At 41.6% G+C, this 24680-nt stretch overlaps 1 protein-coding gene across 2 annotated transcripts in view; it reads right to left on the bottom strand.

Annotated features, from left to right (window-relative positions):
• Window positions 1-24680, bottom strand: part of LOC111153441 (brain abundant membrane attached signal protein 1) — a 61636-nt gene that overhangs the window by 6622 nt on the left and 30334 nt on the right. Inside the window, exon 1 of one of the 2 annotated variants that reach the window (XM_022512461.1) lies at window positions 1002-1029. The exons of the other annotated variant lie outside the window; for it this stretch is intronic. The gene's annotated coding sequence lies outside the window, so the exon portion shown is untranslated. Of the gene's footprint in view, window positions 1-1001; window positions 1030-24680 lie in introns of those variants that run through there. 2 annotated transcript variants of the gene reach the window in all.

Here is a 24680-nt window from a genome sequence, read left to right as displayed (position 1 = left end):
GTGTGTTTCTCTAACATCTTCAGGTGGAGGAAGACACACAAAAAAGCAACTCCCTACCTAGGTAGACAAGGTAAGGTGATAGGTTTTGGCCTCAGAAATAAGTACATAAAGTTAAATAACAAAATGGACTAAAAATCGGGTTTTAATTCTTTCTCAAAGCAAATATTCTGTTGAGCCTTAAAGCTGACAAGCACTTTTTTTGTTTAAGGTTTTATTTATCTGAGAGAGCAAGCAAGGGAGAGAGCGAGAGCATGAGCAGGGGGGAGAGGGAGAAACGAGAGAGGGGGCTAGATTCCAGGACCTTAGGATCATGACCTAAGCAGAAGGCAGACGCTTAACCAACTGAGCCACCCAGGAGCCCCAAGTATCTTTTTTCTTGTAAAACAAAATCCTGTTTTCAAGCTAATGTGCAACTATTAAGTTGGGTACCATATTTTCTTTTCACATTATATATATATAATGGGATCCTATACATCACTACTATAGCAAACCTAAAAAAAATGAATGACTCTTGAGCACTTAAATTTAACATGAAAAATTTCTTTGGGGGATTAAGGGCAAGAAATCATCTGAAAGGTTACGTTGTAATCAACATACTCTAATAGAGATGATTTCCCCTACAGAGTTCTTTAATTCTTTTTTACTTTCGCTCTAGGAAGCCTGTCAAAGAACATGGAAGATGTTCCTTAGCCACTGATAATCATCTAAATCATATTTATTTTGTAGATACAACCGCCAGGATACACGGAGGTCGGAATCACCTCTGTACAAGCTGAATTCAATCCAGAATTCATTAAACAACAATTCTTGCAATGTGTGCTCTAATGTGATAAGCTCATCCAAAACTTTCCTGATACGCACTTACAATTTTCTTACCTTAAAACAAACCAATCTATGTTCAGCATAGCCTCTGAATTAAAATTTAGTCTCTCATTTTGAGAAAATAAAGGCAGAAAGGCAAAGGACAAATGTCATTTAGAAAAAAATTAAACACGGGGCACCTGGGTGGCTCAGTGGGTTAAGCCACTGCCTTCGGCTCAGGTCATGATCCCAGGTCCTGGGTTCAAGCCCCGCATCGGGCTTTCTGCTCAGCAGGGAGCCTGCTTCCTCCTCTCTCTCTGCCTGCCTCTCTGCCTGCTTGTGATTTCTCTCTGTCAAATAAATAAATAAAATCTTTAAAAAAAAAAAAAAAATTAAACACATTATGAATCTTTTAAGACGTGTCAAAAACAAACCACCTAGCACTCAAAATGAAGTCTGCTAAAAATGCAAGTATGCTGAGTGCTAGTCCCAGCTGTAAGTAATTTGTTTAAGACTCTGAGCAAATCACCTTCCCCTCTGGGTCTCAAATTTCCTACTCAGTAAAATGAAGATATTTAAAGTTCATTCTTGGGGGTGGGGGATGTTACGTGTGTGTGCGCGCGTGTGTATTTTACGAATGCTTGTGACACTAACAAAATACTAGTGTGTGTGTGAAAAGTGTGTTATGATCAATATTCTGAATGTTTGTATCCTCCCAAAATTCGCTAAGTTGAAAACTAACGCCCGAGGTGATGATACTAGGAGGTGGGACCTTTGGGAGGTGCTCAAGTCATGAGGGTGGAACCTTCATGAATGGGAGTGGTGCCCTTTTTTATAAGAAACCCCACAGATCTCCCCAGCCCCTTCCATAATGGTAAGGACACAGCAAGAAGTTGGCATTTTCCAACTCAGAAAAGGGTCTTCACCAGAACCTGATCATGCTACTTCCTATCTTGGACTCCCCACTCCCAGAACTATGAGAAATATAGGAGAAATAAATTTCTGTTGTTTAGAAGCCACCAGTCTATGGTACTCTTAGAGCAGCGGGAACATCCTAAGACAATAAAGTTCGAATGCCCACTAATTATTACCATAAAAAATTACACCATCTTGCACTCTGAAGATTAAATTGACAATCAGCTGGCTCACTGCTATAACTGGATTTCCTTGTACATATCTATATGATAAATACACAGTAATTTCAACATTATGTGAAGCCTGTTAAAAATTAGAAATAAAATTTTATTTTTATAAATCCAAATATTTATCAAAAAAGTATTTTCTGATGTCAGTTCCATTATTTTAAAGATTAATTTCTTTTGGAAAGAGAGAGAACAGGGGGAGGGATAGAGAGAGAATCTCCAGTGGACTCCCTGTTGGGCGAGGAGCCCATTTTAGGGGTTAACCCCACAATACGGAGGTCATGACCTGAGCCGAAATCAAGAGCTGGAGGCTTAACTCACTGAGCCACCCAGGCGCCCCTTCAATTAACATTAGGAAATGTTTTCAGAATGTTTCACCTCTTAAGTATTGAGTGGGAATGGAACTTAACACTGAAAACATGTCAGATAAAGACATAACTGTCAGAAAAATCATGTTTCTTTGGCTTTGCTCATGCAGAACTATTTTGTAGTGTTTTATTTACAGAAGATACTCTGCTGTTCCCCTTTACCTACTTTTGACGGGTCATCTACCAACCACTGGTGGTCCTGCTTGGCAAAATTTGCCCTATGCCACACTCTAAGAAGGAGCATTTTCTAAAAATGATCAAATGCTAGCCATCTTCCCTTTTATGCAATGCTAAAGATAATTGAAAACTATCTTTTCAACAGAATTTAAGTCAGTCTACAGAGGATCCATCACAAGTTCCTCAAGCTAACATGACATTCAGTCAAGTGTTGTGTAGAAATATTGAGAAAAACCATGTGGGAAGAGTTCTTGGGTCCAATTTGCTAGAACAGTACGTAACCCTCAAAAAAAAAAGGTCAGTGACTTAAATAGACAGTGACATAAAATGATTACCAAGCCTGAGAAGCCAAATTAAAACAATTTCCTAATCCCATCCTGTATCATGTGAAAACCATTCAAATATATAAATCCAGGGGCATGTGGCTGACTCAGTCAGTAGAGCTTGTGCCTTTTGATCTCAGAGTCATGAGTTCAAGTCCCATGATGGGCACAGAGCTTACTTAAATATATCACATATATATAAATTCAGCAGTTATCTAAGTCTAATTAAAGAACCTGTTTCCTGTATTTAAAAAGTATTTATAGGGCTCCTGGGTGGCGCAGTTGGTTAAGGGTCACACTCTTGGTTTCGGCTCAGGTCATGATCTCAGGATGATAAGATGGCGCCCCAGGGTGATAAGATGGCCCTCCATGCTCAGTGCAGAGTCTATTTAAGACTCTCTGCCCCTTTCCCTGCTCTTGCTCTCATTTTGAAATAAATAAATCTTTTTTAAAAAGTGTTTGTAAAACGTAAAATTATTTTCTTGCCATCCTCCCCATGGCTTCATCCAGATTTAACCAATACCAACAGTGTTTGCAAATCCTTCAGGAACACTGCTCAGTGTAAATGGAGGACTTGCCTTCCTTCTAAAGCAAGATTATACTGTTTCACAGGACACTAACACTAAGCGCTTAGTCATGTGTGGCCTCCTGACAAAATCTATTTTGTCTGCCAGAAACCAGTTTTCACCCACTTGCTACGGGTGAGAAAAATGATCTAAGCAGTGATTAGATTCACTTCTTCTTCAGTAAGTGCTAAAATTCTCAAGCTCCTAACCACAAACACCTTCATACCCAAGAGCTGGCAAGAGGTATTTAAAATATACAGGGCAATTCTGCTTAAACCTAGGCTGATCTCATGGGGGCTGTGGGGGGAGCTATCTTGAATTTTATGGAAAAACGTAGATTTAATTTTTGAGACAGAATAAATATTAAGATTGTCCAGTACTAAAAAAAAATGGTCTACATTTTGCCAGAATTGAAGGTTTTCTCTGAAGACTCCTTCTCTTTTCCTTTCTTTGAGAAATCGGAAGAGCTTAACACATAAGCACTACCGTCACCAATCAATTATACCACTTACTTTGGGTAGAACCATTTTTGTTGGTTTTATCTTTAGTTGGGCACAGAAATATGGAACATTTCTTCCAAGGGGAAAAAAAAATTCAATTTGTTTGTAAAGGTCTAGATCTCTTCTAGATTCTCTTACAAGTTCGTAACTTCATTAAACAGTTTTATCTATGACATCGCTCATGAAGAGCTTTTTTTTTTTTTTTCAATCAGGGGATAATCCATTTCCATATTTATTGTCATGGAAAAGTCACACAAGATAAAACCAGGACATACCACCATTTTTACAAAGCTACCAGAAAGCAATATTTTAGAAGTTGTTTTTTTTGTTTGTTTGTTTTTTTTTGGAGTCTGTAAGTCGGAAAAGAGTTCAGACCAGGTATAGATATTAAATGCCAACTCTGCTTTGGGAATATCAGCATGAGGTCATGGTGATTTTAAACACAGTTAAGAGCCAAGGTTCATTACCTTCACATGAAAGAGAGAGCAAGAGCGACAGCGAATGAGACAGGCAAGACAGAACATTTTTCATTTTGAATGAAGTCTCTCTCCAGCTTCCATGTAATGCTTTTTCTGAAAATCTACTCCTCCACCAGATCCAATCTCTTTCTGCATTTTTAACTTACGGAAACTAAAGCCAAATGTTCTGTCCTGCAAGCTTCCCTAGCAGGACACCTCCAGGGCACCTAAGAATAAGAACATCCAGCTGTACAGGATTTATATACCTTGACTCTATTATGCACGGAAGCTAAAGCAAAGGCATTCTAAATCAGGAAGCCCCTTAAAATAGCTCCTCTGTTCTCTGGTGCTCAGAAAGGAGCGCAATCTGGCAGACACCAGTTGCTGTGGTGAGCGGAGCCCCTGATGTGACTTAGTGTTCAACAGCCTCCATAGACAGAAGACAGCTCTCCCTCTACCAGAATTGAGGTTCTCAAATCCTATATGGCTGCTACCAAGGAAAAACACATGGCTTCATCCCAACCGTCTTCCATTTCAGTCAAGAAAAACTGCCAGTGTTTTAAAACAAAGGAAGGCACAGCCCTCCTTACCTGGAGAGCATCTATCACTATTTTAGCCCTGATGGAGCTGAGCTATTCCTATGGCTTCCCAGTGAAATGTCGGGTTTCTGGGAGCTATGATTTATGCTTTCCTGTCTTTAGTCCCTGAAATTAAACACTTCCTAGTCTGGTTGGGTGCAGGTGAAAGAGAAAAAGAGAAATGTTAGATCAAAAGGAGTTCTAAGCAGACGAAACCATAGTATTGTCAGGGCTGACTTTGACATTTCAGTCCTTTGAGGCAAGTCTAAGTAACAAGCCCACCAGCCACCCCAGGAGAGTCCCTCTGGACACCTGGGTCATCCTAATAGCTTGCTTGCTTTTTTATTTTTTCCAGAACATTCTTCTCAACCTTACAGTCCCACTGCCATCAGAACAGACTTCAGTGATAAGAAATAGGCTGCGTGTTTTCAGGGTAGCTGTGTTACCCGATGAATTCCTCTCTCCCAAGCTTTGCTTTCTTCCTCTACATAGTGGGGGACACTTCATCTCTATTTTGCTGTATTTTTTTTATTTTAAATTGAAAAACATTTTTTTTTTATGCCTCACAGTTCCCAGATGCTTTTTTCATTGTAGTTGATAGCTGAAATACAACGGTACATTAGTTTCTGGTGTACAACATAGTGATTTGACAAGTCTACACATTAGCTGTGGCTCATCCCTTGTGTAGCTGCCATCTGCCACCATGCAACACGATTAACAATACCACTGACTATGTTCCCAATGCTATACTTTTCATCCCCAAGACTCACCCATCCAGTAACTGGAAGCCTGTATCCCCCACGCCCCTTCACCCATTTTTGCTCATTTCCCACAATGTCCAAACAGCTTTCAAGAATCCGTCTGCACCTTGGTGGCAAGTAAAATTATTGGTAGTTAACTGTTAATATTTATCTTAGCCCACTTACTGAATTTTAGATGTTTTGATATGCAGAGAGTCACCACTTGTGATCTTTGAATCTTTATTTCAGTAGCACAGTGTTGGTTATATCCATTAGTGTTGCACAAGTCTTTGGAACAAAAATGCAAGCCCCGATTATAACACTGTCCCTCTTCAGAAAATGCAACCTTGCATGATGACACAGTTTCCAGGCATTAACCACCTCAAAACCACGGGAGCCTACATGCACTGTATTCTTTCTACAATTACTACATACTCCACGATATCACCCAATTCCATGTCTTATTAGCATTATTTTCACACTTTTGTTGCTCTGCCAGTGAACACCACCATAATTCTAGGACAATGAAAATAACTGGTATACTTAACTGGTATAGAGAACCAAATAAAAAATATGGCTAATACAAATTTTCTCCCATATGACCCCGAAGTTACGATATTTACAACTTCACACGCTATTCTATTTATGTCTTCCTTCTCTAATACCTAGGCACCTCCTATGTAGGACAGTTTGAATCACACAAAGGTCCCATCCACTGCCAAGTTTTGATTTGAAAATGCAAGTCTAGATTAACTTACCATTTCACCTAGAATCAAGAGAAAAGGATTTTTTTTTAAAGATTTTATTTACTTATTTGACACAGAGAGAGAGAGATCACAAGTAGGCAGAGAGGCAGGCAGAGAGAGAGGGGGAAGCAGGCTCCCCGCTGAGGAGAGAGCCCAATGCGGGACTCAATCCCAGGACCCTGGGATCATGACCTGAGCCGAAGGCAGAGGCTTTAACTCACTGAGCCACCCAGGTGCCCCAAGAGAAAAGGATTTTTAAGGAAGATTGCAAACAGATTACAATGAAGAAGATGACTCTATCAATACAGCAGAACAACATGAATATGCCACAGTAGGTCAGAAACGGGACTGGTATTCCTGGTTTGACTGCTGCTTCATGATGGGACCGGTACAAACCAGTCTTTTTTAAATTTTGTTTCCATTTTACAATCAGAAGAAAATATATCTGCTTCACAAGGATGCTGAGAAAAGATCGATGTTTCCTGACAAGGTAAATGTATGGCCAGAGCATATAGTAAACTGTATCCTTGAACAAGCAATTGTGAATTAAGGGCTGCAAAGCTTCAACAGGTTGATAAACAACACAATCCAGTATTGATTTTTCTTAAAGGAACCTATAAAGTCAGAGCTGACTTGTGAATTGCATTTGCAAATGAACTCTTCACGAGACCAACTGGGTTTATAATGACTCCAGACACACAAAAAAATCCAAATTATTGGCCAAATCCAGCTGAAGCAAATGTTAGGATTAGAGGAAGGCAGCGGGTGGGAAATGGCCTTTTAAGAAAGAATTTACAAAGAACGAAGAAACATAACAAACTCAAAAGCTTTATTCAGTAAGAAGAGAGGAATGAGAGCATTTATTTGGTTATGTCCAACAATTTCGAGTATCAACAAACTGTTCATTTTCTTTTAAATAGTCACAACTTTTATTCTAAAAGAGAAAACCTGAAATAAAGACCCTATAGCCTATGTGTGTCTTTGGTATTCCTACCAGAGTACGCTTGGTCACAGCTGATTTGCTGTGAGGCTTTATCAATGCCTGGTGATAATATCCACTGTTGAAATTATTGTTCTTGGTGTCTGGTTCAGTCAAAGCCTCTATTCAGCAACTGTAACACCACCACCACGGAGGTGATGGGAATGTCCTTTGGGGACAGGGAACCGTAAGAATTGTCAACCTATGTCCAAGTTTCTACAACATTTAAGATTATTTATTCCCGTCATAATAAAAAGCACTGAAAAGTGTTATTATAAAAATGTGCAAGAAATATTTGGAAAAAAGGACAGACACAATCATAGCTTTACAACCCAATTTTCCCACCAAAGAGTTGATTAAGAAGAGTTGGACCTACAAAACCAGAAAGGTGTCAGCTACAAAAGAAAATGAACTACAAGTGACCTCTCCATTATTCTCCTTCATGAAGTACAGACTAGAAGCATCCTCAAGTTATCTTTGGAAATCTCTCACCAAAAACCCAACAGATGGGGCACCTGGCTGGCTCAGTAGGTGGAGTGTGCCACTCTTGATTTCAGGTTTGTGAGTTCTAGCCCCACATTGGGTGCAGAGATTGCTTAAAAATAAAATCTTTAAAAAAAAAAAAAGATCCACCATGCAGAGTGGCCTCAAAAACTTCAGATGTTCAGAAATTATTCTAGAAAAATAGACTTGACTTTAATGGAAAAAAATAAGCTTTTTGAAGTATAAACAAGTATAAGAAGCCATGCACAGGGAGAAGTCAACAAAATGCCTCCTCTAGCCTTGCAGGAGAGAGAAGACATACAGAGACAATTAAAATGAGAGGATGTGAAGTGTTTTAAGAGAGTGAAAAACAACAGTTTTCCCCCAAAAGATAGTCTTTCGTCCCAGTCAGGGCATCAGGAATATTTTATAGAGAAAAAGGGGTCTGAGATGGTAGAAATATGGAAAGTATTTACACACACAGTACTTACTCTACCTAGAACTCTTACTATTTAATTATGTATATGAACTCATTATAGCTACCTCATCAATCCTAGGAGGAAGGAATTATTACTACCTCCACTTTACCCTGAGGAAATGAAGGCAGGGTGCAGGTGAACAGCTCACCTGGGACAATTATATAATTACCCGCCTGGACATGGGTATTGAACCCAAGCAGACTGCCTCACCTGAAGTGTCAGCCACCACGACAAATGGCTTTGAAAGATGGCTATGCTATCTGTAGATGAAGATGGCAACGTAGAAAGTGTGTATGTGAAAACCAGGAAGGTCCACTTGAGATTTTTAAGAAAACCCTCTGGAGATTTAAGAGATGGGGAAGATGTATCTACCTGGGGGTTGGGGGGGTGGGGGTGGAATATAAAACTATAAAGGTTGTCTAACAGAATGTTGGTATTTAGGTGGCAGAAAGTAGAACATGAGCTCTTAAAAGTAGCTGGCAAAGAAGGAAAAGTCTACGGCTCAGAAAGCAAAGGGACAGAGGACTTTAAGAAGCAGCCTGGAGGTTTTCTGTGCCGCTGCAAAAAGGTTAAGAGAGATTAAGGACAGAAATTGTGCAATTTGATCTGGTGACAACTTGTCAGCTGCTAACTCTGGAGTGACCCAGGTAGAGGGGTGAGGACAAATGTCTCTGAGGAAGCGCTCAGATAGTGTAGGAGGAGCCTCAGACCATCCACAATGGTCAACATGAAAGAGTGCTGCTCAAGGAAGGAAGAAGTCAAGACAAGAATTTGCAATTTTGTCAAGATGGGAGTTTACAAGGACTGGGAAGAACTGCAAATACCTAAGGGGAGATGGGAAAAGAAAAAGAATAAAGAAAGAAGCTCAAGTAGCAACAAGGAGGAGAAATCACTGATAGTTCAAGGTTCTGGAAGAGTCAGAAAGTTAGTCAAAAAAACCAAGTTTATTTACTAGACAGATGGGGAGAAAGAGAAAGAGGAGTGAGGGCAAATCCAAGCCCCACAGTGCGCCCAGACTCTGCATCCACATCACTTTCTTTCAAGTGAATATGGTCAGTGTGATTTATTCCAGAAAAAAGATTCGCTAAGGTCTCAGTAAGATCTCTCTACAGTAAATGTTAAATCATGAGCATCTGAAAGAGTTGTTTATCTTTCTAGCATTTCAGGTCTGTATTTGTCTAGTCATTTATCTTATCACTTAGCTTTTTTCATTTAACAACATTTAGGATTTCTCAAGTGCAAGGAGGAAAAGGACAGACATTTCATCAACTAAAATGCTAAAGGACAAACACAGTGACCTCTAAATCTGGGGAGGTCTTACTGCGAAATGATTTGATGGGCAAAAGTCAAGCAGCAACGCTTGCTGCATTATAAAAGGGCATGGGATAAGGGAATGCACGGTTGGGTCTCTAGACACTGATTCTCCATGGAGATGTAAAAAGGACATCAATTCTTCAGAACCACCTCGCCACACTTAGTATTCCTGATCATGCAATCTGGTCTTGGGTCTTTAAGGAGCCATCCGTCTGTGGTATTTACCAGTAACATCCCTGCTTACCTCATTTCTATTCTGTTGTATTGTGTAGGGAGTTTTACCAGTAGAACAGAACCAGCCTTACTTCAGCACTGACCTCAAAGGCTGTCTTTAAATTTATTCAACATATATCTGAAAACCCCAGAACAAAGACTTTATGTTAAGGTTAATTCACGATGGATGCCCGATAAGTATTGCCGACTTACTATACACTGAAACGTGCAATTTTCAAGTTACAAACTTATAAAAGGAAAGAACCACGAGTATAAATTCAGTTCTATAAACTCAGCTTTCACTTAGCAGTAGATATAAGTACGCTGAATTGTAACTGAAATGTCCGTTCCATTAAATGAGACACGGCCACGTTCCAGAAATCGTCCATGATGGCCAATTCTATGGAGCTAGCACTCATCTCATCATCAAGGAGAATACACAAATCACTGCAAAAACATTGACCAGATTATCTTTGAAGCCGCTATATGCATACTGGAGAAACCATTTTTTCAAAGTATACCTCCTATTGATTCTACAAAGCTTAACCATAAAACCGAACTGATGATGGCTCTATAAATATAACCAATGACGGTTAAGCTTGTCTTTAAATATAGCGTTGACCAAATGCAGACCTTAGGCAGAGGGTTTTTTTCCTCCCGTTTACAACATCCTACCACTTGCAGCAGACACTATCAGAAAACATGCATTATTCATTCTCGTCAATAATTAAATACCTTCCTGCATCTGCTGCGCATTTGTATCATTATTTATGTGCACTTAACGAGCAGTCCTTTCAAAAGCCCTATTTCCAGCATGCTAACGCTGGACTTTATAGGAATCACCTGTTCTTTCGATCAATAAAGCTGGTAAGTGAACCCACAACCAGCTCAGGAAATGCAAACTAAGATCACTCCTGGGCCACTCCTCCCATCCACAGACCTGGGAAACTAATATGTCCTATCGCTGCAACTGATTTAAGACTCTCAAGAGAGAATTAAATAAAGCGCAGGGAAAAAACAAACAAACAAAAAACCCTTCCAGAAGTTGAGATATTTTTTTGCAGCCTACCGGTGAACTAGACAGACCATCCTGGGCTTGGAGCCATAAGAGACTCACTCAATGGAGTCCGCCGGACAAAGACTGACTGGTAGCCAAGGGGAAGGAGGAGGTGCACCCACTCAGGGAGTAACCGCAGTTCTATTTCCAGGATTTTCTATCTCCAGTCATAAAGGGCTGGTTCACACTTTTTATGGCCACTTAAAATGGCCACATTTTGACATTTTAATGTATCTTTTGGTTCTGGCACCAATAGTGAATGTAGTATTTCTAATTCTGAAGCAATTTCATATTTTAATCATTTTCAAGGAAAACCATTCTAAAATATTATATACACGTCCTTGATTTTTCAACAAAGAATTCGCTTTTTGTCTTGATGTTAGGCTTTAGCACAAAACAAATCAGGGTTTAGTAAACCTTTGGTGAATTAAGAACGTACGTATTAATGCACAAATGAACGGGATTCTCTGGGTTTCTTTTCAAGAGGCTACTGCAATGCTGAGTTAATTTATTTTATTTTTAAGATTTGATTTATTTATTTGTTAAGGAGAGAAAGAGAAAGCATGCACAAGGAGAGGGAGAAGCAGGCTCCCCTACGCAGGAGCCTGATGGAGGACTCTATCCCAGAATCCTGGGATCATGAATTGAGGCAAAGGCTGATGCTTAACCAACTGAGCCACCCAGGCATCCCTGTAATGTTGAGTTTAAACAACATAGTGTGACATTTAATGTGCTTTGTAATGTAGCCCCCCCTCCACAAATGGCAGTATATCCCCCCACACACACACACCCCAAGCTGTGTCCCCTAGGTGTTTTATCTCCAGACCCTTATGGATCCTAAGCATCAACTTTTTTCACAAGTTGACCTGGGAAACCTGAAGCCAGTGGCTCAGGGGCCACTCACTGAGCAACAGAGACAGACGGGGTTTGCACCGACACTGAGTCACTGAAGGCTTTTGCATCATCTGCATAAACTGCAACACGGAAAATCCCGAAGACCAGCATGATTAAGGACTCCTACCTAGCAGGGTCTAGCCTAGAGGTAAGGGTGCAGAAAATAGGGTGGTATCAGCCCCAAGGAAGTCTTAGGGACTCCTGAGCCATCTGAGTTCTCTATGCTATCAGAATCATGAATATGTCACGATAATCAGGACTTAGCGTCCCATCCAGAAACTCCCGGGCCAACTGCCCCCACCTCCTCTAACCCCCTCATCCATGCCGCTGTTCAGCCACAGAGGAGGCAGCCCGAAGAGAAGGGCAAGGCTCCTGCCCCAAGGGCGGGTTTTATCCATTGCAGAGAAGCCCCTAGGCCTACACCAGGCTTTAGGGGGTCTTTTGTGGCTCCAGGAACTTCTGCCACAGGCTGGGGAAGAACACACTCCAGTAGCCAGAGGGCTCTGTAAACTCCCTCCTCACAGAACTCAGGCTTGAGCTGTGGTTCAAGTTTGCAGCCCTCCCTCTGAGAGGGTACTTACTGTTTTCAAAAGCATCCATTTTATGTCCTTAGAAAACAGGTTTTCCTCTTTTACTTCAAATGGACTTTCACGGCTCACCCAGGAGTCTTGAGCCCCAATCCCATACACTATGTGAGAGAAAGCCCGTGGGCAACGGGGTCAGCAGGCCAAGGCCGGCTATGTGAACTTGGACAAGGAAGTTAGTTAGCCTCAGCAAACTCAACCTCCTCTTTGAAAGGTTAAAAAAAGGGGGTGGGGGGAGGTTGTTCATAGCATTAAACAGAGTATTTGCAGGACAGAATAAAAGTTTGGTTCATGACACACAGTAGGTGTTCAGCAAATTTTCATTTACCTTCTTTTACCTTGTTAAAAAGAAAACCACAGGTCCCAAAGGGAGTCACTTATGCTAGGCCAAGTCCCCAAACCAGGCCTGAACACCTAAGCTAACTGCAGTTTCAACCTCCCCTAGAAATGCAGGGTTACCGTATCAGCCAGGAATTTTCTGATCAGCCCCAATGAAGTAATCTGTCACAAGGGCTCTCCCCACGCTGCAAAGGAAGATGAAGTAATCACAGGACAGGAGCCTCTCCTCTCCCCCCCAGCTAAGGGAAGGTGACCTTGCCTGAAACAATCCTTTTCTTTTGCTAATAACGTCCTTGCCCACCCTCTTTCCTGTGAAAGCCTTCATTTTGCGCAATTCCTTGGAACTCCCCCCTACTTGCCAGATGGGAAGCTGCCTGGCTCGTGAATACGTGAGGAACCTAATCAGATCTTTACATTTTTGTGCCTAAAACCATTTCTCAGTCCTGTGAATAGGTAACTTTGAATTTCAAGATTAAGTAAAACACAGGTGCAACAAAGTACTGCATTCAGAACAGGCGAACGAATGGAAATGGATTCAGTTACGGCCCAAATAATCACTTTCCTTAACATTTAAATCCTAGGTGAAAGCCTGAAATACTCATTATATAATCTGTAGATTTTAAGAGCAAGTAAATGTTACTAAAAGTGCAAAAACTTATAATGATAAGAACAGATGCCTCGTGTTGAGAAAAGATGAAGGCCAACTAGGAACACCAAATGACTAAGTGAGCCCAGTATGTACGGAAACACGTTCCAGAAAAAAAATCAAAAATGTCTCAAGAGGTGCTTTAACAGCAACTTTGGGAAAGAGTGTTTTCCAAACTACGTGTATTTCCATCTTACTTGCTTTAGGTAGGTTGACAGGTTATGGCAAAGGGCCACGCACAATACTCTGTTTTGCCCATTTCACCTGTTTGGAGTTCAGTCATAGTTTTAAAATGGAAATATCAATAAACCTTTCTCCTAGAGTATTTTATTTTCCATCACTGCTACAAAATAATTTATTCAAACACAAAGTAGAAGAATTACCAGGTACCCTTCCCGAATCTTAGCATAAAATTCAAGCAAGAAGTCAGCCATTTCTTGTTTTTTTCTCCCCCCGCCCCCACAGGCTTAGAAAAAAGCCAGTCAAGGAAACAGACTGCCCAAATTCATGAGCGGTTTCCTTGGAATTCGGGGGCCACTAGGGAACAAGGCACTGCATTCCAAGCCACGCCAAGAGCACGGCAGGACTCGCCTGCTGACCAAATGCTAAATACCAGCCCAACACGTTATCCTAAAACCAACACCTATTCAATGCCTCAGGAGAGCCCCTCCCGGGGTGTCCAAGCCACAGCAAACTCACCCCATCACTCCCCTCGGAAAAGGAACTAACACCATTTAACTGCATGATTTTGTGAACTTGAATCTTTAAACAACATGTGTTCAACTGGGTTTGAATCTCATGATGACTGATGTGAAGACAAGGTAAAATACAGGAAAAAATGAAACTTCCATTTACAGCCCCTTGCCGAGGCTTGGACAGGCAGAGAGCGACCGACCTTCTTCCCGCAACTCAATGCCCTCCGTGTCAGCACTCTGCTAAAGGACAAAAGGCAGCCTTAACTTGACATTAGCCCAATATCCAGGATCCTGTAAGTCTCCTTTAACATACGAAAATCCCTTTGGAAAATTCCTTTATCTCCTTCCCCACACGCAGAAGATCCATGTTAGCAATCACCCTCCAAACACACAGCTCACATCTTCCATAGATCTAAAGGTCTCATGATTCAGGTTTTACTAGACGTAAGTACATGACCCCTCAAGGTCCTAGAAACCTTGCTTCCCAATTCCTTAGAGGCCTATGCTATCCCTAATCCCCTCCCAAATTGCAAGCATATAATCAGTCCCTCCTTACAACGCCAGTGCAACTTTTTCTGCCCACAGGGCCTGTCTCCGTGCTTTAATTAAAATCACCTTTTATGCACCGGAAGAGGTCTCAAGAATTCTCTCTTCATGGTTCACTCCCAGACTCCAAAATCTCACATCAATGGCCACTACAAGCTGCTTATATCAAGCCATTTTTTTAATTCCCCAAGGCTTGGTTATTTCATTTTTGGTATTAGTGACTATCATTGCTACCCTTAGGTCTGTAATTTTAGACCTTTGTACAAATGTGCAATAATCACGTGAGGATTGAATAAGACCGTATTGAGCACTCAAATCCACTTTCCCATTTCTTTCAGAACCACCACAAACATTCAGGCACAGTCCTAGGTTGACTCTGAGCTCCCAGAGGTCTCGCTAACCCACATTGCAGGAAAAAATGCCTCTTAAAGTGGTCAAAGGTTAAAAATGCTATCCTGAGGGCTGGATTCTGATAGCATGGTTTTAAACAATTTTAACAGGTACACTAAAATAAAAAGTCAATTATTTTGCAGAGTTAGAGTAGAAAATGCATAGGCAGCGGCCCACATATCTGCTAAGGAGGCTTTCTGGGCTCTTTTAGGGATGCCTTTCAAATTTTTTGTGCACTGAGATGTGGAACAAGGTGGGAGCAGCTAACATGGGGTGCTAAAGGCAATGGCAGGAAGTCTTGCTGATCCCGGACACCTGAGGATTCATTCAAACAGGTACGAATTCCTTCTGATACAGACGAAGGATCCCATCCTATGCACTCAACCCTTGTCTCCTATGTGGGGGTATCTCGAGTTCCCTGTCTACAAACCTACTCCGGTCTGGAGGACATTGCTAAATGGAATACACTGGTGATAGAGTGAGTGTTAAGTAATCCTGAAGTTTTGACAGATGTGTTTGAGGAGAGGTGTACTGTCTTAGTAAACAAGTCAAAGGCAAACATATAGTCCATTTAAAACAGAAGGCAGAAGTGACAGAGATGTTATTTAACGTGACAAAATCTATTTGATTGATACAAGCTAACAAAACTTGGCCTCAGAAAAGACTGAGACTTCCACGACTCATTCCTGCCACCGACCTTGCATTCCCACAACTTCCCACCCTGTAACACAATTCAGAGTAGTGGGTTACAAATTGCAACATTTCCTAATTGACACTAGGCATCAGTGTGGGGTAAGAGATTGGGGTAAGAGATTTCAAAACATGAGGCAGCCTTAGATACGCACAGTACCACAGGTTCCCTAGGACTCTTAGATGTGAGGAGAATATAGAAGAAAAGCTTGGAAGCTTTTCTTGGAAGCGACTCATGAGTCGGTCTTAATGGAGAAAATCGTAGCATACTTACTGTAGTATTAAGTGGGCAGATTATTTTACAATGCCATGAACATGAGACCTAAAATAGATTAAGTTGAATCAAAGGGAAAGAGAATACTCATTAAGACAGCCCCTTCTACTCCTGGTGACTAGACACCTGTCCCACGCATCTCTGGACCTACGTTCTTCTATAAAACAAAGGGACTGAGCTAACTCTTCTTTAAAATCTGAGACATCTAAGACATCAATGCAACAAATGCCAATAGAGAAAAAATTTACAGGTCCGAAACTATTTACATGTTTGAACAATGGGTCCAAAATATTAAATATATAAATAAAAGGGGAGAATAAATTATCATGGAAAATAAAGGAAAATCAAAGCTATACCTTTAGTCAGCTGGAAGGCCAAAAAAGATGCGGAGTGTGAATTAACGTCACCTCAGACCGCCCATAAAAGAGGGAGCATCCAGCATTCAGTTCTCAGAACACTGTTAATTTTTTTTTAGCATCAACTGAAACAGGCTGGCCAAGCTGGCAAATATGAAATACAGACATCCAGCAGAGTTGGTGCTGTAAGATTTATTCTCTCCACCTTTACACCGGACCTCTTATCTACTGTAAGCCTAAAATGTCTTAGGAATCAGTGCCAAGCATGACGTACAGTAAAAATTCATTATCCTAGATCACATGACTCATACTTTGTGACAACCCAAGTATGGGATTTGCAATTCTTCAACAAATTAAAATCTGAGAAATAAGTGTAATTCTTCAAAACTGTCAGTGAGTCCTTGACTATCTTGACTGAGTACAGATTCACTGCAAATTGAATAGTTTTTATCGGAATGACTTCATTCTACTTACTCACAGGTTATTCCTCACATAATGTAGCTCTGAAAGTAGACGATGCTAAAATCCCAATCATTCTCTAAGCCAGGCAAAATGGAGTCTTTTGACTTAGCATTAGCAAGACTTGACCGTCATGCGTGATTATCAGAGACTCTTAGGATTCCCCAAACCCAAGTCTCCCAGCTCCTCCAGTCACTCGAACTTTGAGACCTTTTTGCACAAGGAGAAAATATTTTATTTCCACTAAGTCAGGAGGAGAGCCAAAGGTCACACAGCTACTAGCACTCAAAGGCCATGAGAGGGTATGTGGGCTAAAGGTGCCATCCTGTTGTGGGCCACCTGGGTGGTTCAGTCGGGTAAGAGCCCAACTCTTGACTCTTGATTTCAGCTCAGGTCATGACCTCAGGGTCTTGGATCGAGCCCCATGTCAGGTTCCCAGCTCAGCGGGGAGTCTGCTTGAGATTCCCTCTCTCTGCTCTTCCCCCATCTCACTCGAGTCCTCTCTTTCCAATACAAACAAATAAAATCTTAAAAAAAGAAAAAAGATGCCATCCTGTATTACTGCAATGCATACAGCCTGCCTGGGAGGGACAGGGCACTTTTAAAGGAACCCAAAAGGTGAACTATAATTATTTTAACAAAAATTTGCTTTCTCTATTACAAACAAATGAGAACTAACAGCTGAAAAGAACAGAGAATCTGCTTATGATTCTTTACAAATTAATTATGCTCATTCTTCATAATCAGCACTAATCTGCATATAAAATGCTAATGTCCTCTTAGTTGTTCTTTTATGAAAAAAGATTATTTCCCCTAAAAATCTAGTCTAGTTCAAATTACTAAAAACTCTCAACAACGGTACAAATCAAAGGTCTGCAACACAACACTGGAACACATTGTAAAACTACCAATATGCGAATTCACTTTACCATGCTTTTCCAAGATAGGTGTGGACATCTGCATAAGACAAACCAAAAAACACCAGATGAACTACTGTCGAAGAATTGTTCTGTTCTTTGAAGCCTCCTGAATGCACTAGTGGTCTTCTGATCGGTGGGGAATAAAAGGATGAAAATTTGCCAATACTGTGAGTATCCAAGCCTCCTTCTCCAGTCTTTAACACCACAGGTGCTGGGGTGCAGACTGATGGTGATCAGAGCGACTCAAGTCTCAGGTGGGGGATCAAGTCTCTACGTGACTGAGGGGTTGACTTGAGAGATGTAGATTACTTTGATTTAGAAGGACCCTGGTAACTCAGCATTCTGTCCAGAGTACACAGGAGAAAATAAAACAGAGAATATGACAGGGACTCCAAATTCCTACTTTGCATCTGTTCTCCCAGAACAGAATTACTGGCATTATACTTACAAAAGACCACTACAGAGATAAAGTCAATTTTAAAAACAAACTAGCTAAGTATTTTTTGAGTTCTAGAAATAAGAAAAAGTAATTCACTATTTCCACAGTTTTGTCGAATGATTTTAGTTGCAGGTTAACAGCAGAAATTGTAGAAGTTCGCATTCTTCTAGAGCAGGGGTCAGCAAACTAGGTCGCCTGCCTGTTGCTGAAAATAAGGGTTAATCAGAACACAGCCATGCCCGTTCATTTACACACTGAGCTGTTTTCATCCTGCACAAACGGGCCTGAGTAGTTCTGACAGAAATTGCATGGCTGGCAGAGCCTAAAACATTTGCTATCTGGTCCTTTGAGGAAAAGTTTGCAGATCCCTGCTGAGCACGGAGCCAGATGCGGGGCTCGATCCCAGGACCCCGAGATCATGACCTGAGCCAAAGGCAGACAGTTAATGGATTGAGCCACCCAGGCACCCCCTGTCTAGTTTAAGACAAACACAAGTGACCAGTGACTCAGTTCTGCTATCAGATGAGGGTGCGATTCAAGTCTGAAAGATGCTGCAAAGGTCAATCACACTCCTTTCGGTTTGCAGCAACATTATCAGTAAAGAAGATGGTCACATGGGAATGTTTCAAGATTGGGAAACAAGACCATCATCGTCATCATCATGGTCGTCTTCTTTTTCTTCTTTTTTTTTTTTAAATTCTCATCACTTTGTGTATTCTGAACACTGAGAACAAAGAAACTTAGGTTGTAGTTATCAACACAGCACTTTCCAGGTCAAAAACTCCTGACAGGTCACTGAACCCCTCAGGAGACATGCATGGGACAGAAGCACAAAATCCTGACCAGAACTAATGAACGTGCTTGGTTTCCAACCCCTCAGTTCCATCCCTTTCTTGTGCATGGCAAAGAGACGGCTGCCTAACCTGTGTATGCCTGGTTTTCATATGCATAAAGTGGGGATAATAATACCTTTCTGTGAGGGAAGATTTATTGAGAGAAGATCTATTAATAATTAAATGAGACAACAAAGACTTCAGTGCTCTTCTTGAGCAGACAGCGTGGTCTTGTGGTGGAGCCCTTTAAATTATATCATACCTAACCTTCTCTGAAGTTAAAATGCTTGTCTTTTGATGCTTCCATAATATCAAACAATAGTCCAATGGTGAAAGTGAAGCAAAACAAAACAAAACAAAACAAAACCACAGCCATTAGGACACCTGGGTAGCTCAGTTGGTTAAGCGTTTGATTTCAGCACAGGGTCGTGATCTCAGGGTTGTGAGAATGAGCCCCAAGTTAGGCTCCACACTGGGTGTGGAGTCTGCTTAAGATTCCTTCTATCCCTCTCCCTCTGCTCCTCCCCGCCTCTCTAAAAAAAAGTAAAAAAGAAAAAACACAGCTACAGCTTCCCTCTGGTTTTCCACAGACCAGTCCTTCTCATCTTCAGGCCTCAACCTTCTTCTTCTCTCTTCTGTCCATGACATCCTTCAAAGATTCACGGAGGCATCACCCTTGGTGCTCATCACATCACCTATCTTGCTTTTCCTGAGAGATTCACCCACTTGCACGGTCTCAAGAGCCTTCAGGGATGCTGGGGGGTCTTGCGTCGATAGCTTACCCACTGTTCCTTCCTGAGCCACAAACTCAGCCATGCTGTGGTATACCAATGACCCAACACGGACATCCCTGGGTACCTCAAACTCAAGATTTCCCCCAAGTTAGCTTATCATCACCTTTCCCACATACCTGAACCTACTCCTTTTCCTGTGTTCCCTATCCAAGAGTAGAACCACCATCTGCCCCACTGTGCAGGCAGAAATATGGGGGTTTTGTGGACCAACCTGCACCATCGAGGTTTCCAACAGACTGTGTCTTTCTTTTACTTAGAATAGGTTCATGACTCCACTACTAAGTGCTGGCAAACAAAATACGATCTAAAGTGCTAATAGGTACTTCTGAAGAAAAAAGAGCTCAGCATTCCAGCAGTCATTTTGAACCATGAGGGCAGAAGTCAACATGGACAGTGAAAGCTGAGAGACAGGAGCCCGGTACCCTGAAAACACCACTGAACTGCCACATCAACCCTGCTGCCCATCTTTGGAGTTTTATGTAAAAGAGAATTAAACTTCTCTGTCATTTTAGCCATTATAATTTTAAAATTTCCGCTCTACGCAAAAAAAAAAAAAAAAAAAGAAATCTTAATTCTACTGGAGTTAAATTTCTCAAAACCACTCTTTAAGCACCAAAAATTCAGGTTAAAATTTCAGGTTAAAATGTGTTGACATTTGGCAATAAAATTATTCATAGGGCTCCTTCCCCACCATGACCATCTTTCCAACACATACACTTCTCAACAATTAGTGGTCAGAACATGGTATCACCTGAAAATGAATGAATTCACCACATAGAAGATTACTCGCCATGCAAAATAGTAACAAAAATTAGGTTGATTTTTAATACTTACTGTAAGGGCAATGCAGCTAATTTCACAAAATAGACACATTCATCGAAGAATATATTTTCTATAAAATGCGGTTGTTAAGAATAAAGGAAACATTTTAGTCAGGTGGAACAAATATCAAATTGACATTGGCCTATTTTTGTACAGATGGAGCAAAAAGCACTAGCAAAAGTCTTAGCAGTAAATAAAAGCAAAATGGAACCCTCAAAATACATTCAAATGAAAAGCCTTAGGGATGGTCCAAAAAAAGAAAGAGAGAGAGATCGGATTGTCAGTTTTAAGAAAATTAACGAAAGAGCAAGGTGCAAAGCAGGCAAAGATACAGAAATGTTAGTATGTGAAACAAAAAGCCATTTACACAAAACATGACAGAGTCTACACCGAAGGCTTAAAAATGTGTGTCACCAGTGATTTTAAGTAGGGCTTGAAAAAAAAGATGATGGAACTGCCTTACCACTGACAGAAGAGGACTGAAGAAGCCTCTGGTAACGAATCTGGCTTTGCAAATTCCACATCAGTGAATCACATCTATCTAGACTTCTGCTCGCTGCATAGCTCAGGAGCGAACAGTAGACCCTGAACTTTGCGACCCAAGGAGATAAACTCTGGACCTGCAGCTACATGCAGGAAGAGCAGATGGCTCCTTACCTTAGAATTCTCTTCTGACTGAAAAACAAGGCTCTGCGAGTCTGACATCTGACACCTTGGCTCGCAAGGTCAAACCCACCCCTCAAGAGGTGAGGTGGGGCCAGGCCAGCAACAGGGAAGTCTCCTGTATCGTGGGGCCCCACAGGCATGGGGCAAGGGTGTCAGCTCTCAAGGGTCCTGTAAAATCTGAGAGTTTTGAGATCTCGAAGAAATAAAGCAGGGCGTCCAAAATACAAAGAGAAGACCTCCAGACTTTACGTGTGGCCACAGACTGAATGCCCCCCCCCACCCCCGCCAAGCTCGTATGTTAAAACCTAATCCCCAGTGTGATAGTATTTGGAGGGACGCCTCTGGTAAGTGAGTGTTAGTTCATGGGGGGGGGGGGGGGGGGGGGGTGCTGATGGAGGAGATCAGTGATCTTCTCAGACAGGCCCCAGAGAGGACCTGCCCCCTCCACCCCGTGAGCTGAGGGCAAGAATACAGTCCTCAATCAACTAGGGAGAGAGCTCCTACCAGACCCCAAATCTGTCGGTGCCTTGATCCTCGACATCCGAGCCTCAACGCTGAGTGAAATTAGTATTTACTGCTTAAGCCACTGACTCCAAAGCTGTCTGGAAGGGCTAAGACAAATGTTTACAGTAATAGTGATGCCATCGAGCTTCTACAAATCAACACATACAGATCTATCGTTATTGCAAAATAAATTTAATTTGAGATGTGAATGTTTTAAAGTTTAATATGATGTGGTAGAAGGCCTCCATAATTAAGAGATGTTCAGATTTGTGGAATGGTGGTATGGGACTAGAAAAAAGGTAATCAAGGAACAACAATATGAAAAAGCACTTTCAGAGCTTTAAGAAAATACAGCTGTGATGTGGCACGTATTTTTATCCAGATGTTAGTCTTCCAGGGTCCTCTTGTTTAATGTGGGCAACCACAAACATTGCTATCCTCTCGGCGGAAAGCAACTCACATCTACAGTGGAACATGAGCTCGCAAGAACACCTCAGTGACTGAACTTGGCCAGCGTCTGAACCTGGTTTTACAAATCCTCAGGTGTACGCAATGAGAAGATTCCGTCATAGAAGACACACTGCGCTGTCCTTCTGGCAATGATTATGAACCACCACCATTCCCCAGAGTACTGTCCAACTCGAGCTGGAGGTACTTTTTGAGTGATCACCCTGCCACCACTGAAATGTACACAGCGCCGTCAACCTAGAATTAACACCACACATGCACTGAAATTCAAAATTTTGTTGCCTTATCCATCACACAGAGCAACAGCACATGATAAAAAATAACCTTTTTTTAAAGATTTTATTTATTTGACAGAGATCACAAGTAGGCAGAGAGAGAAAGGAGGAAGCAGGCTCCCCACGGAGCAGAAAGCCTGATGTGGGGCTCAATCCCAGGACCCTAAAATCATGATCTGAGCCGAAGGCAGAGGCTTTAACCCACTGAGCCACGCAGGAGCCAAAAAATAACATTTAAAAAAAAAAAATGTATGGCATGATTGTTTTCACTTCAGATCAGCAGATTAATAAGGTCCCAACGGAGGCTGATAGGCACACCTGTTGGTCAATTTCTCCAGGTAACAAACATCAAACAGGAACTTGGTCTTTCCATCACAATAGTTTACAAACAGTGGCCAAATAGAAGTGTATGAGAGAGAGAGACTACTGCCATTTATAGGTGAAGAGAATTCCAACAAGATGACTACAGGTAACCATCTAAAATTTACCAGAATATTTTTTATTTTTACACATATACCTGTTTATTTTAGTGAGCTCAACACCCAATGTGGTGCTTGAACACATGACCCCAAGATCAAGATCACGTGCTCTACCAACTGAGCCAATCATGTGCTCCATATTTACCAGAATATTGACTAGCATGAAACCATCTGTTCACTATCCCAGGTTTGGGATATCTCAGACCTGTTTGAACTGAAACAAAGTCCTAAGTAACTGAGGAACAAGACAAAGTAAGACTCATGACCTGGGGTACTGCCCAGTCCATGGCCAAGAAAGCCCCGTGGTGGCCCAGATGCAGAGGTTCCTGATTTCTCTGTTCACTAATGCCTTTTCCCCCAAGAAACAGTGGGCCACTGTTAAAGAGACCACAAAAATGCTAAATATTTTCCAAATCCTCTGCCGTACACTTATCCCCTGATTCTCATAACACAAAGTCCACCAATTCTTTTAAGTTAAGTCTGGGACATATGACAGGCCGGGGATTGGGCGAGCCATTCTCACATACTTAATTCCAGCCACTGTCTTACACTGGAAGAGGTACAGTTTCTTAAAATTAACTAAGGAGTTCTCCCATCAAAGGCCAGCTTAAGTGCTGGGCGGGGAACTTTATAGGCCACATCAAAGTTGACTCCCAACCATGCCCACCTTTTGAAGGAGCACTCCAGATAAGAGTTACAACTTGGAGATCAGAGCATATGGAAGGAACATCCATCCAGTGGGCAGTCTGGTATTCAACTACTTCTTCCAGTTGAATGATGACAGAGTAGCATTAGGTTTTTCAATTCCCTGTACCAACGAAAACATCACTAGAACTTAGTTCTATGCAGGAAGTCAGAATCCACATCCTTTGGGGCACCTGTGGAACCCTTCTCAGATCGGCATTTAGAACTTCAATCCAAGTAAGAATCCAACATTCAGAACTGAAATGACTTTTATAAGGTGAGACAGGATGACTGATAGACGCTTAGTCCTTCTCCACAATGGTTGCTGCCAGAGTTCAGATCCCCAGAGACTCAGGGGTGGGGAGCAAAACGCAATTTGGATAAAAGTCTTGTATGGAAGAGTTGGTAAAGTAAATTGTGGAAAAAGGGAATTAGGGAATGAAACCCCTCTTTCACATTCCTGTTAAGTTACAAACAGCCTCACACGCCCGTGTCTAGTTACAGAAATGTGAGTTGACCCAAAGCATCGTACCGTTTCTTTACGAGTAAGTTGTGCTTAACGGAATTCAAATTAAATTAAATAGCAATAGTTGAAATAACCACCATCCCATTCTGAATCTAAAAATCTGCCGCACGTTCACCAGCTTGCACGCAGTTTAAGCTCCTGGCTCGGGTTTTTCTCCCCCTGGCCGTGCCACAACACTGTGGTGTCACAACCCATGCTGCTTTGTTAGTACGCACACTTCAGTGAAATACGGATGCACTGGCTCCCCACTGCCCTCACGGGGTTCAGTTTTCAAACTCGTTTCCAGGGTTGTCATGGCCACTGTGATCTAGAATTTCTACCTTTCCCAAAGGTCTTTTATAGGAAGGGTTCTGTTCTCGTTGATTCAGCTCAGACCGTCCTCTGAAGAGGCTAAGCCCATCCTCAAAGCAGGGACAAGTTGGGGCAATATTATCTGGCTGCAAGACCTCCTCCAAATACTTTTTTCCCCCCTC

Source organism: Enhydra lutris, unplaced genomic scaffold (genome assembly GCF_002288905.1).
Source record: "Enhydra lutris kenyoni isolate GAN:26980312 unplaced genomic scaffold, ASM228890v2 scaffoldscaffold32, whole genome shotgun sequence".
NCBI lineage: Eukaryota > Metazoa > Chordata > Mammalia > Carnivora > Mustelidae > Enhydra > Enhydra lutris.
Note: the sequence above shows the minus strand (reverse complement) of the source record. Positions and strands in the feature narration are given on the sequence as shown.